Below are 17,743 nucleotides of genomic sequence, written 5' to 3'. Positions count from 1 at the left end.
ATACACACTGTCCCCCTGGGAACAACTGCATAGGAAATGTTTATTTTCCAAGCTACAGAAAACAAACGTTATCTCAAACACTGAAAGTTCTTCCTTTTCCTGATTTGGAAGCACTAAAGTCCTACTGAGTTGCTTGTAGGCTTTCTTTAGCTAGTAGCATTTAGGTTTATTTAAAGCATTAAATTTTGAGTACAAAATGACTAAGGAATTTGCAATGCACATTTAGAGCTTTTCACTTTTAGGTCACCCGTTTATATTTGGTTGACTTAGTAAAGTTAAGGGTTGGTTATTAGTGTATTGTTTGATTTCCTGGAAAAGCTGGGGAGCTCACTGCAACCTCATCTATTTTGACTTAAGTACGGCCTAGAGCTGATCCTTATATTATTTCTTTCCAGGTAAAGCAAAGCCAAGTTCAAGGAATTAGATAAAAGAGAGTAGACCCAGTAAGAGTTGAGTAAGAAGCTGTTAATTTGTTCATCTACATGTATAACTTCTGTTGATTGATATCTTTCTAAAAGTAAAGTGTGTTAAAATGATCAGAAACTTACATTTGTGTTTTTAATGGTCCTGTCATTAAAATCAGCAAGAAATGAGAACTGTAACTGCAGGAGATGAGTTAAGCCGTCAGAGAGAAAACTATGTATATGTATTTATTTGTATGACTGCATAGGTGGGTCATGGTCCTCCTAGTATTAGTATATCACTTAGTTCTTCCAAGGTCATAAAAATCATTTGTTATGATCTGTCTTATGTAAATATGGGATCACTTTGTTTTGCTCACCCAAAAGATGTCAACATGTGTTTAGAATTTTTGAATAACTTTTGTGTTAATTCAGTGCTAACATTGAAAACAGATAAATTTAAATGTTGCTGTCAGCCAGAGAGTAACTCAAGCTTATGTGGGTACAATGTATAATACCACTGCTCAAGAATTCTGCAGAGAAGCTAGTTGTCTAGAAACAGGTAAAGAGTTGACATCTTTCTTCTATGGAAACTTTTGATTGTAAAAATAATTGAGAATAAACAGACTAATGTATCACCTCAAACTATGCCACATGGGCACCTACATTTATTCTTCTTGCTAAATGCCATGAAATGGCTGCCTTTCTTAAAGCATGTGGCTAAATTCTAACAGAGGGTTGACACCTTTACCATAACTTTTGTTTTTTCTGAAGTTTTCATGGTTTCTTGTGTTAATTTATAATTGGCTAAAGCCAAAAAAGCTGAAGCTAGCCCATATTAGTGTAGACAGGTCGACTTAACTGCCGAGTTAAAGCGACAGATTGGTTTCAGTACTCTCCATTGGTTTCTCAGTCTTAACATTCGAGGCCCTACGTGCTTGATTTGAGCAGTCTGAGATTACTCAGATGACTTTGTGTCCTCAAGAGTGAATTCAAGGAAGGTCATTTCAGCTGCTGAATAATCAAGGACCTCTCTTGGTGCAGGGTTGGTTCAGCCCATATCTCAAGGGATGATCCTTGAATTTCTGAAGCTTCCTCTCAGCTCACAATTATTGTCTTGACCCTGCACATCATTAGATTTACTTGCCAGTAATAGAAATGCAATATGACTGCCAGCAATGGTAATCCACCAAAACAGAATGACCAACATTGTGATGATAGTAATGTTACTGTAAGTGCCTCTGAATAGATGGTGAACTTGAAAAAAAAATGTGAAAAAAGAATTTGTCCTTGACTTTTTCCAAATCTGAAAATCACATAAAACATTTGTTAATTCCTTAAATTAGTAAGCACTGTTAAAAGAAATAGCTGCAGAATTGTGTGTTATGTAAGTTTACCTGCTTTATACATACTAAGTTTTTGAAAAGAGGCAGGGATAACAGATGCTCCTCCCATCAGGTCTGGTCAGCCCTGACATCCCTTATTCCTTTTCTTTAAGAGTCTAACTGGTCTTCAGCGCTCAAGAGGCAGTAGAGAGTAGGAGTGGGCTTAAAACCATAGCTACAGAAGCTGCCTTCCCTGGATCTAAAGCTTACATTTGCTACTTAGTAGTTATTCTACCTTTGGCAATTTGCTTAATACTCTGTGCCACCCATACCTCAGATATACCCCCACTAAGTGGAAGCCAACCTACTTGGTTGCGTTTTTGTGAATCTGAAATCAATGAATGCATGTAAAGGATGTATGGAATTTCAGGGCACACAATAAGTACCATATGTTAGCTATTATTGAATCTTAATTTTTATGTCAACATTTTCTGATGTTTATCTTTTAAAGGTAAACTTGCAACACACAAATAAACGAAAACCAAAACTAATGTTGCAGTTTTAGCGAAATGTTTAAGAGCTCCAGTTCTAGAACTGCACAATCTGGCTTCAGAGCACTTTCGAGCTCTGTGACCTTAAACATGTGATGTAAGCTGACTGAGTGTCAGTTTCCTTATTTGCAGACCAGGTCAGTAATAATATCTGATCTGTAGTTGCTGTGAAGATTAAATGAGATAACACATGTAAAGCACTGACAACAGTTCCTGGAACTTCATGAGTATTCAGTGTATCAGCTACTGCTCTTATTTCTTTGACGATGAAATGAACATTCAAACACAAGAAACACGTACTAAGAATCTGTGTATGTAGGGTTTCAATTTTGCTAATTCGAATTGTTTTCTGTGCAGAGAACACATGCCTTGGTGTTTATAATTCTTTAATGAGTAAATTTACTTATTAGGAAAGTAATTTGTTTTTCACTTATCCTTTGTAGAGCTATTTAAATTAAAAAATCTCTCAATACTTTTTATATTTTTAAGATTTTAGCTCTGGACAAATTATTGAAGTAAATGCTTTGTTAATGATGTTACCTGCTTAACTCTGTTGTCCAGTCATATTCTACCACACAGTAAGCTGATGCCACTGGAAAGGAAAGCAAACTCATCAATAACATCAAAATGGGAATAGAATATAGAAGCAAAGAAGTCATTGCTCCTTCTGTAAAATAAAGATCATAAGACCTGATATTTCCCTGTCTGTTGGCAGTGTTATAAAGATTATGAAAACATTAGCATTTACAAAAAGCAATTCTGTGCCAGCAAGGCAGACAGAATATTAGGAAAGAAATGACCAAAATTGCATGATGGTATTTATTTTACATGGCAACATCCTTTCTTTCATTAACAGGAAATTTTAGGGCAGTCCACTTGCTTATTAGGAGTGGGAAGGGTCAATGAAAATTTAAAAAGGATTTATCAAAGCTTCTTTATAATAAAGTAAACCTTTGAGAACATGTTTTCCTTAGAAGTAGAACCTTAGAATTTCATAGTAACTGTGTATCTATCACTTTGTTTGGGAGCAGGTTTTAAGCATGATCACAGGAAAACACCTGTTTCGACACTTGGTGGGAAAGGTGCAAACATACGGGTAATCTCTGTCTAGGTGTAGAGCAAACAGAATGCTTGCTAGCATCCTGCAAGGAGCCGGGTCTACATGGTCTGCTCCAGCTTCTGCTGCTGCTGCTGCTGCTAATATTGCTGGGAAGGAAAAGTGGCTGACCTGGCATATCCTTTACTCTTGGTGCTGCAGCAGTCACTCAGGAAATGTTGTTTAAGGGGAACCTTCTGGATCCTTTTCATGGCACCATGGCAAGAAGAAGCCGTATCTTATCTATTGAAGATAAAGCGTGGCGTTGGCTAATGGAAGCTGGTGAGTGAATAAGGCACACGGGGAGCCAGTGTACTGCTATCTCTTGGGTAGGCCTGCTCGCTCAAGCACTGAGGTGGCCTCCGTGGGAAAATGGCCTCTGATAATCTGAACATCAGATGCCGTTTTAGAGAGGAGTCATGATTTTAACATGGGTGACCTGATCTTTGATCCTGCATATATGTTCCATAAATAAAATTTATACTTGTTCCCAGCTTTACTCCTTGAATATACTATCTTGAAATTTCTTAGATGCCTCAGTGTGTGGAGCATAGTTTCCCAGGTAATTCCTGTCACTATTTCATCTTTACTCTTCTTTTTCACTTGACCCACGATGATTTAAAAGTATTTGAAAGCAATTCTTTCTCCTTTAGTTCTAAGTGAACACCTCCTTTTTTTCCACAACAGTATAGCATGTTAAATGAAGAAATTACTTAATATGCATAGTTTAATTCTTGCCAGAATATTCTTTTCAATTCAAGATAACTGTGTAAGCAAATTCATAAACTACTGGTTGTATTGGTCAGATAGTTGCACAGGGTGGACCTTGGACGTTGCCATAACGAACTTCAGTGTTAGGGTATTTATGTACCAATACAGGTTACCTTGAGCAAGTTTCTGTATTGATAGAGTGAATAACTTGAATGAGCTACCTCAATTTTTCTCACTCTAAAATTAAAATTTTCTTTCCCCAAAGCAGAGGCCATTTTTGACAAAGTCTACTGTGTGATTTGAAATACATATATCTTTCTTCCACCTTATAATTTTCAACAGACATAAATATGTGCCAGTCCATAGTTCACATGTGCCTTTCATTAATAGATTGGAAGATATAGGTAGGAATATTCAGTTTGCCACAGAAGTGTAGACCAAATTTTCCTAGAAGAATTAAGCGATGGTTAATAGGTATTTCATTAAAAAAAAAGTTAGTTAAGTTTAGGAATGTACAGGAGCATATTAAAGCCACTGACAAGTCATGCAGGAATTCATCTTTTAACTTTTAAGAAATCTGTTTGACCACCACCACTCCCCCCCAACACACACACACACACACACAACACACACACACACACACACACACACTTTTTGAGGGGTGCTTTTTCACATGTGGCACCACCATTCAGCCAATTAATACTTATTGAGCACCTACTATGTTTCTAGGCCAACTAGGTGCAGGGATGCTATTGAGTATATTTGTCAAAAATTTCTCCACTTGTAATGCTTAGTAACGGGGAAACACTGGTTTAGATTATCTGGTTTTATTAGTTTAGTAAGATACTTTAGTAGCAATATAATGTTTGTTTTTAAAAAGCCAGTACCAATTACTCTATTTCCACTGAAAAGAATCCTGACATACCATATAATCTGAAGGGCTTTATAAATCATTGGCTGTGCCGTTTCATACTGGCACTATTTATTTACCTTCTTGTCTTCTCCAAACTGTTCTGTTTCAGCTTTTGTTGTTTAGATTGTTGAAACTGATTTTTATGAGTGAGGTTGAAAACATGGGTTAAAAAAAATGATTTTTACAAATTTTATTAGAAGTCAGACTATTACACTAAAAAACCTGCTTCGGTTTGGTTTCACCATAGGGTCTCACTCAATATTATTCTGTCCATACCTGTCATATTGACAAGGTTATGCTTTTTAAAATTAGTTCAAACCAGCATCTAAACTTAGGCACTGTTTATATAATGAAAGTATTTTTAAAGGGAAATTCAGATTCCTCAACCTCGTCCTTTATAAAATCTCAGTTCTCACAAATTTAAAACAAAAATTTAAACCTAGGCAATATTACTATTTTGTAGTACAAGGGTTATTTTATTTTATAAAAGTGTCTGACTTACTGGATTTACTGGACGTAAGTGAGTTTGCCCAAGCAAGAGCTGCCTTTATTGTACATGTTATTAAAATTATGATTTTATATATATATATATATATATATATATAAATACATATGAGGTAAGGGATGGAAATCAATCTTTTCCAACACAAGATTACTTGAGCTGTTTGACACCAAGTAAAATAGATTATTTGTTACTGTTTTAGTTAACTGGGATTTTAAAAATACATAATACCTGAAGTCAAGAATTACATGCACATAACTGCTGTGAGGCAGTAGAGTTTCTTATGTAACTCTAAATCAAGTATAAAATACTGGTTAGTTTATTTCTATCTTGAAAAAGTGACAGCTCTTAAATGAGCCTGTTGTTTTTATTTTGGTACCTATTAGGGATTATTAAAGTTCTGTCAGAGTTTATATTTAGTCTCTAACTTGATTGTATTAAGTTCATTAAAATTGTCTTAGGGTCTGTCTCCTGTAGCTGTTTAATATTTAATATTCAGTGGACTCCTGAAGATGAGTTTCTGAGGGCTTTTCAGCAGTTGTGAATAGTGGTTAACAAGCTATAAGCATTTCCATGGAAAATATAACATCATGAAGCCCAGAGTCAGAAGAATCTAAGTGGGTAGTTTATCTGACAGTGCATTAAAACCTACTGATTTCATCACGTTTTCCTGCCTCCTCTTCTCTCTTTCCCTTTCCTGCTAGTGCTCCCTCTTCTCATTTCTGAACACTCTTTATCCACTTGTTTCTCTTTCTTCATATTCTTCTCTTATCTCATTGAATTCCTTCGGTCTCCCTCATCTGATCATAGTAGAAAGTGATGTATTTGATGAAACATGTTGTACATATTTAAAAAGCAATTTTAATTCTGTATTAATTTAATAATCAGCCGAGTTTAACCTTCTCTCTTCCTTTACATTTTCTCCTCCAATAACGGACGACTTTGGCTTTTAATCTCTGTTGCTTTGTGGATCAGTCGTACCCTGTGACTTTTTATATTTGTAAGTTTCCTTGTCTTAATATAAATGTTATAATGGCAGGATTTCGGAATTTTATGAAATGTGTTAGATTTTTTAACCTCCAGTACAGTAGGCGTACTATAATATGTCTTCCTTACTTTCCTTTCTAGAGCTAGAGCTCCATATCCCCCCTCAGCTGTGTTTTTGGCTGTCTCATGGGATGCTAGAATGGCCTCTCTCCATGTATTTCGTTGCATTTCGCCATTGCTTCTTGTGTTCTGTCGGGGAATTTTGGTGATTCTTTTCAAGCGCTACCTGAGCTCTGTGCTAGTTGTTCCCCCTCCCCCAGGGCCTCCTGCTGTGCGGCCCTGTGTCCACTCCCTCGGCCCTGCCCATTCCAGAGCCTTGGGTTCCCTGATGGCTGCCTCTGAACCCTTGTGAGGGCCGGAACATTCCTCCCCCTGCTGCTACAATTGAGCCCAGTGCTGGGTACCACGTTTTCTTCTACACTTGCTTTCAGTTGTTCAGGCTTCCCGAGCTTTGGCTGTGGCTCAGTGACCCTGCTGTCCAAACCCTGGAGCTTTCCTAGCCTCGACACTCAGTGGTAGCAGCAGGTGTGGGGATTTCTCCAAGCCCCTAAGACCCTGGGAGGAAGAGAATGGCCGTTTGACCTAGACCTCAGGAATTTCCAAAGCACCAAGAACCCTCTCCAGAAGATATGTGAAGGTAAGATTCTGACTTCTCTAGGAAGCTGTTTTAGAAGCTAAAAAGCCCTGTAGCCATGGAGTTAATGTAGACCAAGTAGCATTGGACTCTGTGAAGCACTTTTTCTCTCCTTCACCATCTACATTGCGTATCGAGTAAGAGAAATCTCATAGAGAATTAAAACAGTGAAAAACAAAATAGAAAGCATTTGCTTCTCCAGATGCCTGTATGTTATTTACCTCTTCATTAATGTTTAAAACCAGGAACATTAAATGATTATATCTTCAAATTCTTAAACTCAAATTCCTGAACCCATAATTAATTCAAAAGGAGCAGGGAGAGCAGCTCAGATCTTGGTGGTGCTAGGATACGTTATTGTCCTTTGTCAAACATTATTGCTTAGCATTCTAAATGGGGCAGTCTCTTTTCTTTTGGGGCTTTATTTTCAGTTTTGGGGTTTTGTTTTGTTTTGTTTGTTTGTTTGTTTTTAAGTGGATTATTCTCCTGCCCTATTTTTGGGGGAAAACAATCATTCCATATGGGTGTACTTAACGTGGATGAAGGATATATGGGGTGGGGGGTGAGGGGTAGGAGAGGTCAGCGGCGACTGAGAATGAACAGCACAAATCATGTCCTTCAGCGTTTAGCTTTTGTGAACAGTTAGATATTTACAGCCCTTTATACTTGACCCTGCCTTCATTTGTAGGCATTAATCTGTGAAGTGATACTAAGGCACCTCTTCCAATATGAGATCTTTGGCAACTGTACTGGCAATTCATGTCTTCTTTTTTCCCCTTTGTTTTCTTTTCAATGGACTTAATCTTGTAATTGATTCCCTATAGTTGAAATCAAGGCTATTAGCTTGTTGTCACACTGAAACACTTTCATTTCAGTAACTAAAAAAGCAACAGCTTTTAACGATGAAAGAGAAGAACATTGACTCATAGCTGCACGAAATGAAAAATAAGATTTCTCTTTGATAGTGCTTATTTAAGATACTTATTTTTAAAACTAAAAGGTGTTCAGCAAAGTGTTTTATTTACACTTGAAACTAGCTAAGTTTTATTTCCTCTAAACTTCAAAGTGTAAGTAAATGGAATGTTTTGAAGTCTTTCTAGTGCATTAAATTGGGTAATAGATTTCATGTCTAAAAATGGAAAAGGGAAATTTCAATGCTTTGAGTCTTAACATTTATAATGTGTTTAGAGTTTTTGAAAATGTATGGCATGGTCTCAAGTGAGGAGTTTGCATTTTTCTCAAGTTGGCCTATTCAGTGCATTTTCCCTTCTTCTTTTATCTAGAATTTTTACATTTCCTGGGACAAGAGATTAAACAGTAAGCACAAACACACACACACACACACACACACAATTTTAAATGATTTAATTAAATATTAAGATAGTATGATAGATTGAACTTACGGACATTTATAAAATTAATTGCTTTAAACTTTAAAATAACTTAAAATATTTTTAAAGGAGAACAGTGAATTCGTGGTATTCATTGTATTTAACATTTTGTGGACAGAATAACTTCACAAGAGAAGGACACAATACAGTAATATGTAGAGTTTAGTGATTGCTTTTTTAGGGCGTACAGAAAAGGTACATGATAGCAAAAGCTAGTGGTGCCGTAGAGATCTTAGCAACTAGTTGAATAGAAAATCTATTGACTAAATAATAGTATGACCCTTTTACAGGTAAGGAAACCGAGGAATGACAATTTCTGAAGCCCAGAGCCAAGATTAGAATCTAAGTCACTGAATTCTGATCCAGTGCCCTTGCCTCTGTGCAGTGCTATGTATTGAAGTTGGAATACGTTTGAGGTGCCATCTTGCCAATGTCTGCAGAGCAATGAATGGATTCTAGGAATTGAAGAGATTTTCTTCAGTATCAAGTGCATCTAAGCATGGCTGATAAACGTGGGCTCACTGGTGCAATGTAGCCTCACTGAGGCCTTTAGAATTTTTTTAATTCCTGCCTTGTTTAGTGTGGCTTTCATTACACTAGGATTCTGAAAAGTACTGTGGAACAACCATTAAAATATCTGTGTTTGAAAGCAGTATAGAACTTCTGGCATGCCATTTAGTTCAGTTTATGATCCTGTAAATTGGGCAATTATCTGAAATATTAAATTCTTCCAATTGAAAACTTAGACCTGTGTGCAAATAGAGGACGTTTATTTTCTAAGCAAACTTAGAAAATTTTCATCCACTGTTTCAAGCTTCAAAAATTCCTTAGCTTGCATCTTGAGAGATATCTGTGTATTTGTGATATCATAAAAGTGGAAAGAACGCTCATTATATTTGCGTGAAATAATTTGATATATTTATTAATTAAATGCTTTCTGGTTGCCTGCCTTAGAAATATTACTTCAGACTCCAAATTCTCCCTGACATTACCGGATACCTACCATCATTAAATAGGACCATACTCGTGACTTTTGAGTTCGATTCCTTGGGAGATGTAATTGTAATCCAGTCCCCTTGCATAATGTCCAAGATTGACTCAAGGCCGAAGAGGGACCTAGGAGAAAAAAACTGCAAAACTAAAAATGTAAACTGTGAATTCCTTTTTTAGGAAGTTTAATTTGAAAAATAGCTGGAGTGCTTTGTTTGGGTAAAGGAATCTGCAACACATTTCAGAAAAAATTTGAAGTACTTATTCATGGAAAATCTTAAAAGTCTCATGTTAATTTTCATTTTCAAAATAAGGTGTTAACCCCAATCATTATGATCCCTGAGCATTTTTGCCATCACTCAACTCACAAGACTCACACCTCTCCATTCTGATTTATTCCTTGTCCCTTCTTGGAGAGTGTGAGAGCGCCCAGGCTGGTGGGGTATGGGCAGAATATTTACGGTAGATATTGAGAAATGTCAAATGTAAGCCTTTGATGATATAGTTCCTTTGTTGTAGCAAATAAATCAAAGTTTCAAGGTTTGTTAGACATCCACGTAGGAAAGAAATAAAAGAACAGGTGTGTACTTGTTCCAAACAACTAAGAGAGGAAGAGCCCAGATACCAACTTTTTTGATACTTTAGAGACTTTTTACACTTCAAAAATAAAATACTCATATTTATTCATTTTGTTGTATGGAAATAAGAACTTGCTGAATCAGAATTATTGAAGTTCAAATTATCTCTAGTTAATTATAATTTGTTCATTACCCATTATCTTCCGTCCCATTATAATAATTATCTCATTTCTTCTTCAAAGACACCTTGAGATATGTAGTGTTATTATTTTCCTTTTAACAAATGAAGAAACTGAGGCTGAGAGAGTTGAATAACCTGCCCAAGATTTTGACAGCTGGTCATTTGGATTTAAACCCAGGATGTAGGGCTCTAGTGTGCATCCTGGGAGGTCCTTCTTAGTTGTAACCTTGGCAGTGAGTGCTAGTCCCCAAATTCAGTCCTAACCCTTTTCATGGGACAGCGCTGTCAAGTTGCTTCGGTCTAAACCCTTCCCAACTCAGCCCGGGCTACTGCTGTGTACTCACTGGCTATTTGACCTTGGAAAGGTTAGTATTTACTATCCTCAATCATAGTCTTACCTGCTCTAAAATATTAATAGTATTATCTCTTGTTAGGGTTTTTATGAAGACTGAATTTAATTTAATGAAGCAGAGTGTGCCAGGCACTTAGCAGAGTGGCTAGTGCACAGAAAATAGCCAATAGATTGTTGATGTTCTTAAGTGATTTTCCCAAGGTCACACAACTGGAAAGCGATTGAGTCAGAATTCAGACCCAAGTGTGTGTGACAGGAAAACAAAACGAAACAGGAACACGTGTACACATGTTTCCACCAGCGGCAGCAGCAATTGGAGCCACAAAGCAAAAACTTGCGCTCTCTTCGACACGGCCTTTCATCCCTAACCATACCTTCTGTGGTGATTAAATCACCATGTCACGTGTGCTGATGAGAAAAGTAGCTTAGCTTAGTGGTTTAGGACAGCTCTAGAAGTAAGACCTCCAAGAATTGGAATTTCAGCCCCACTGGCTTACAAACTGTGTGATACTCGGCAAGTTACATAACCCCTCTAGGGCTCTTCATATGTGAAGCTAATAATAGTACCAATTATATTGGGTTATTGTGGGCAGTAAATGATACAGATGAAAGAGCTCCTCCAATAAATGACTTTTATTAATATTAATTGGGGTGTGTACATTTTTTAAATAATGCATTATGTTTTCAAAATGAAATTCAAGGTTCATGAAAGTCAGAAACCCGTAGACTTTTAGAGATGGATAGGATCTTGGTGATTTCATGATTTTCCATTCTCCAAGAATCTATATGCTTTCCCTGTCAAAACCATTTCCCCTCAGTGGCAGGGCCAGTGGAGAAAGAGGGAGAAGGCATCAAAGATCAGAACTGACCTAAATATGGGGTGGTTGCACCATCGGGAAGGTGGGTCAACTTCTCGCAGTCTAGGCTGATGTCAGTGATTGGCATCTGTCACCAGATGGTGGTTAAGCAGATGGTGGGATTATCACTCTTGTGTTCTTTCTCTTTTGAAGCAGAATCCAAACCAGCAGCTGAGACTCCAGTCCTGGAGAGAGAGACTTAACCTGGACTGCACTGAGTGTCAGGGGTTAGCCTTGAATGCTAGTCAGAGCAGGGACTTCTTGAATTCTTGCTGCTTAAGTGTCAGGCCTCCTTTACTAGATTCGCTACTCCTCGAGGTCAGCAATGTTTATTTTATGTATTTGCAATGCCTCTCACAGGGTCTGGGAAAGTGGGCACTCAGTGCATGTTTGATAATTAAATAAAAGAATGTACGTTGCCGAAATGGGACAGAAGGACTCTCTTAAGTAATCATGGCCACCAAAGGATTGGAAAGCAAGGCTGCATTGCAGGAAGCTTAGGATGCCCGGGGCTCCCTCAGGGACAGTGGGTTAAGGCAGATCCCAGGGTTGGGCCAGGAAGCTGAATGTGGAAAACCTTTGTAATGACTGTTTTTGGGACCTGGCAGAATTGAAACTGTCGGTGTCACCTGATTAATGAATGCAGAAATAAAGTATTTCAAATCATTTATAAAACTTTTTAATCAGAGGACATATTTTTAAAAATCAAAAGCTATTGGAGCCCATTTACATTTGTTTTTTCATATGGTTATAAATGGTATGCTGGCATCCAAAACTCAATTTTGGTGCCAGAGACCTGAGGAAAATTTACCTATAAATATGTCATTCATCTACATACTCTTATTTAAAGAAGTTATCAAAATATGGTTTTAAATAGGTAATAATGTAAAATTCTAATTTGTAATACATGAACATAAAATGAAGTTCTATGGATAATGCGAGAAGTTAGAGTGTAATTTTTAAAGCTGAAATAGTAAGCTTTAAGAATTAATATTCTTAAATATTTACATTGTTAAACATGGGGGATGATTGGTAAAGTGTTGTTATTTTTCATTATAAATTTTGCTATTTCTATGTGTATTCCCCAAATAGTAAGATGAAAGCATCTTTTAATCAAAGTATGTTGAAAACAGAAACCATACTACAAAGAACAAAGAAAATTAACTATGCTTTGTATTAAACCTAACAATTGATGTTGATACCCACGTTGCCATATAGGTGTTTTTGGATAACCTAAACAGGCGTCCAGTGACTTGTCATGGTTTACTCAGGCCAGACATATCAGCTCCTTGTATTCAAACCCAGAATACTGTGTGCTGGCACCTGAAAGATGGTTGTTTAGAAAACTTCAACTGAGAGTTAAAAGCAAACCAAATGTTTCCATGAACATTTGTGTCTCCTTAATTTTGAAAAAGACCATGTGTTACAGCAGAGCATCTATAATATAAATGTGGAACTTTTTAGAGTATCTAAAGAACAAACTCGTAAATCAAGTGCTAAGTCATTACACATTTAAAAATTTTGCTTTGAAAAACACGCATTGATGTGATGATAAACAAAAAATTGAGTCCCAAAATGGAAAAATCCTTACGAACGCATATACCTTATTGTATAGAAAGTTAGAGTCCTTCCATGCTTTTATTTTCAAATGTGCCTATACACGTGGCTTCTCACTCTTTCTTTCCTTCTCCTCACTCTCTCTCTCTCTGTATACACAAACATGCCTAGAGATGGAACGACACATTCTCGCACACACGCATACACACTTTTGCTTTTACCTTAGAAGATTCACACTAGAACAGGAATTGCATGATGTTAACTCTATAATTCTCTTTAATCATTTATTTTCACGGCTCTGCATCCCTTAATTATGTGTGGGTCTACCATACTATTTGTGATTTGTGTGTGGAAACACACTGGCATTTTTTTTCTTTTTCTGTTTCTTATTTCCTAATGCCTGCTTTTAGTTTATTTTGGCGACCCATCATGTGCATTTTAATTAGGTACTAAGTTTGAGATGTTATTGAAGCAGTATGTACTAACTTATAAAAGTTAGACTCGTCGTAAAATCCTTTACACATAAAATAACTTAGATAAAAGTGAGTACCAGTTTTTCTCCTCCCAGCCCTTGTCCCTACCCGTGTTCTTGGCAGTTTAATCTGTTCTGTTTTTCCCTTTTAAAAATGTAAGAGGCATCGGTACAAGTAAAACCAGTGTGATCTTTCCCTGAGGAGAATTTTGTCATTGGAAATAAAAGTGTCAGCGCTAAGAGAAAAAAATGGTATAAATAAAGTGAGTGGTGTTTGGTAATCGTCACCACTCTTGATTTCCTATCTGGTAATCAGCCTTTGATTTATGAGTTTTTAAAAGAACCTTGCAATTAAAAATAAAGCCGTAATTTGCCACATGGAGCAAGCCAAACAAATATTTAAGAATACTGTTTTTATTTAAATGGGCAGCTGTATAGTTAAACCACTGTGTGTGTGTGTGTGTGTGTGTGTGTGTGTGTGTTTATAATACATTAGGCATAATTTGCAGAAACTACTAACTCTCACACCATTTCTAAGTAGAATTGTAAATTTACTAGTATAGCTTTCCGGTTAAGAACTTCATTGGTTCTGGAGCCAAATCACATGGGCTCACACCCCAGTTAGTTACCGTTTATGTTTTCTTGGATAAGTTATTAGAACTCTCTCAGCTTGAGATACCTACTCTTTATAATGGGTATAATAATAGAACTATAGGATTGTTTTGAGGATTAAATGGTTAACAAGCTTAAACCATGTAGAGCAGTATGTCACTATTATTATTATCATTATCATTAGCTATTCTTTTTGTTTAATGACTTGTTTCTAACAGAAATGGTTATTTAGTCTCCTGTCTTATGAGGTAAGGTTGATAGGAACTGTCTTAGAAAAAAAGTAAGACTGAAAGTCAGTGAGTGTTTTCTAGCCTAGAGATCTATATTAAGATTGCTGCATGGAAATGGATTCCATTTAGAAGGACATCTCAACTCAAGAGCAAAGTTTGACTTTAGTTCATTATGGAAACAAAATTAATTTCAAATATCTTTACTGAGTTGAAAAGTAACAGATTGAAAAATAAGATTATTTAAAAAGTATGAATTGAATTGATACTTTTTACAATAACAACCTCAAATTGAATTAAAATTATTATTTAATTATTTTTGTTGAACACTTCTCTATTTCAAAGATATTTTAAATTTATGTTTAAGTCTTCAGATATCATGTTTAATGCTTCAAATTTCATGCTTAAGTCTTCAAATAGGCCATTTTCTACCCATAACTCAAATATACCAATTCTTATGGAATCAGGTCAGTTTCTACTTAGGGTTTGTAATGGTCTTGGCATGTTTTGGTGGAAGTCAGGATCTTTGCCACAAAGAAAACTAAAAATCATGTAAAAAGTCTGTGGACACAGTGCTAGGCTTTGACTCGGTTATTTTGTTTCTTGTGACAGGCCCCCATTTTAATCACCATGTTACTTTGTGTGTATCATGTGTCCTTGCAAGCACACCCACCATTTTGCCTCTTTGGACTGAATGAAATCCAGTAGAGATAATGCATAGTACAACCCCTTTTGTAAACTCGACTCCATCTTGTTTGTGAAGTAATTTATCTGAAAAGCAATAAAAATGCAAGTTTAAACGTATGCTGTGAAAAGTAAATCTTTTCCTGAACCCTGTTCACTAAGACACAATTGTATGTTGCTCTCATGAATACTAAAATTGAAAGTATAATTATTGTTTTTATAGTATAATTGGTAGTATAAATTTAATCATTTAGAAGAATAGTGGGGTAGGAGGAAAGAGTCCAAAGTCTTCTTTTCTTTTAAGATAAGTCATAAATTGTAAAAGTCAAGGTCATATTTAAAATTTATTCTACAATTTTGAGACTGATTTCTGTTGCCCCAAAGAGTTTCACACATACTTTACAAAAGAGAAAGTGAACATAATGGCAAGAGAGATAGGGTACAGAAAACAAAGAATCATCTGCCCTTAAGGAGAAAATGTATTTTTAACGAACACTGGAGAATATAGTTTCCTATGTCAACAAAGTATATTATTTCCTCAGACAGCTTGATAAGTCAGTGTGTGTTTATTGAATAAATGAGTGTGTGTTGGTGAAAATCAGTGAGTGTGAGTGAGTGAGTGGATGAATGAATAAACTTAGTGGTAACACATTCTTCCTGTTTATTATTTTTAAGAAACAATGCTTATTTTAAAGTACTGCAAAGAATGTATTGAAAGAAATTGGGTGGAATTCCTCATTTTCTCTTGTGGTAACAGCCTGTTACAGTAGGATGATAACTTTTTAGGTTATAAGATATTGTTTATGTAGGTTGAATTACCCTATGTTTATACAGCTTTGGGGAATCAGTAGATGAGAAAACACAAATTATAAGCAAAAGGGCAGTTAGTACTAGTCTAAAAATAAACATTGGTCCATGTAATTACATCCTAAATAAAATAAATAGAAATGGATTAAGAAAATTACAGTGGTTTAGAAGAATTTAGTGTGTTTGCTATCCCTGTTTTTATTGGGTTTTCATGGTAATTGTTATTAAAGGAACACCATGCGCTACATATTTTCTACACATTTACCCAGCAGCAGCAACACTCAAAAGTATATTGGAGGTCTTTGCTGAAGACAGAAAGCCCTGGGCTTGACCCTATCATGGCAGGTTTTTAACTACTAGAGGAAAAGGTTGAGGAAGCAGGTTAAATATGTGTATGAAATTAGGGCTTGTTGGAAGTCTTGGGACATTATGGAGAGCATAATAAACCTTACACCGTCCCGGGAACAGAAAGAGAAATAAACTGAGGTGGGAATTTGAAGAGAAAGGAAGAGCCTTTGCAGACAGAGAAAGCAGCTTACATCGGCATGAGTGTTGGTTATCATGCCATCGCATGGGGCTCATTCCGCAGGAATGCATCCCGTGGGCTAAATAGAGCACTTGTGTAAACACACTCCGCAGACCTTTGAAAATTCTCGAATAACAGTTCTTCAGGGGTTACTATGTAATTATGTCTAGCTGTTGCATTTATTTACCTTGGTACCAATTTATAGAGCTAATTTTTGACTTGTGTTACGTACTTACGTACAATGCCTTGTTTCATAGTTTCAAAAAAACACATAGACAACATTTAAGAAAAATACAAATATGAGAGGCTTTATGCAGTGAATAGAACAACAGGAAACATTTCATATTATTTCATAAGTGAACAGCTGACTGTAATATTATATCCATGGCAAGTTAAAAAATGAAAAATAAAAGAAAAAGAATGGAAACTTGGGCTTCTGAATGAGCAGCTTATCAAAACACTAGCTTTTGATTTTATCTGAGATTCATTGTAGAGAGTTTTTACTATTTCTACAAAGCCTAGAGGAAACTACGGAACTGGAAAAGCTGAATGTCATTTCTGACTAATCTATTAGTCATTCTAATAATAGGAAATTATTTAGTTCTTATTTTTCATAGTAGTCCATCTTGAACAATAAAGTCACATAGCCCACTCAAGGATATTTCGGGAAAATTGATGTGATGCTTTGAAAAAAAAGATAGTACTTAAAAAGTCAGCACATAAATGTTTTGCATTATGCTGCTGTTTTATCACTCATTTCTCAACGCATAATTAGGAAAGTTAGCTGAAAATGACCTTGAAGTTTATAGTTTGGATGATTAGGGATGGGGCCTTGCCAACAAAATATAGGTGTGTTCTCTTTTCATATTGGTGAAATATATTAAATATATACATAAATATAAAATATATAATATTGATAAATTATATATTGACGTGCTCTTTTTAGGGGGAATAAGCAGGGAGCAGATAATTGATTTGTTGGGGATGATTGAATTTACAGAAAAAGCATCTGAAAATCATTCACATAAAACTGATAGGACTGTGCTACATGGCAGGGCTGTGTTATATGTAGAGAGCATGTACAGTAAGAAGAAGGGATGTGAAGACAAATCTTAGTGATCTCTCAGTCAGAAAGGAGAAAAAGCAATGAAAGTGACAGAGAATAAGCAGATTAATAATTACTAGGAAAGAAAGATGGTGCGTTATCATGAAGGGCAAAAGAGAAAAGAAGAAGTCTTTAATGGTGCTGGCTGCTACAGAGAGGAGAAGAAATGAGAAAAGGACGCTGGCTCTGGCCCTTCAGAGGACCCTAGTGTAGTAACCTCTGAG

General features: G+C 36.1%; 1 protein-coding gene across 20 annotated transcripts in view; it reads left to right on the top strand.

Annotated features, from left to right (window-relative positions):
* MBNL1 (muscleblind like splicing regulator 1) overlaps positions 1-17,743 on the top strand; it is a 190,179-nt gene that overhangs the window by 80,007 nt on the left and 92,429 nt on the right. Inside the window, exons 2-3 of one of the 20 annotated variants that reach the window (XM_019627526.1) lie at positions 3,536-3,655; positions 6,978-7,183. The exons of 18 other annotated variants lie outside the window; for them this stretch is intronic. The gene's annotated coding sequence lies outside the window, so the exon portion shown is untranslated. The remainder of the gene's footprint in view (positions 1-3,535; positions 3,656-6,977; positions 7,184-17,743) is intronic. One more of the 20 variants, XM_019627544.1, reaches the window with a different exon arrangement.

The sequence above is a fragment of the Hipposideros armiger genome, unplaced genomic scaffold (genome assembly GCF_001890085.2).
Source record: "Hipposideros armiger isolate ML-2016 unplaced genomic scaffold, ASM189008v1 scaffold_16, whole genome shotgun sequence".
NCBI classification, from domain to species: Eukaryota; Metazoa; Chordata; class Mammalia; order Chiroptera; family Hipposideridae; genus Hipposideros; species Hipposideros armiger.
This window is presented reverse-complemented; position numbering and strand designations above follow the sequence as displayed.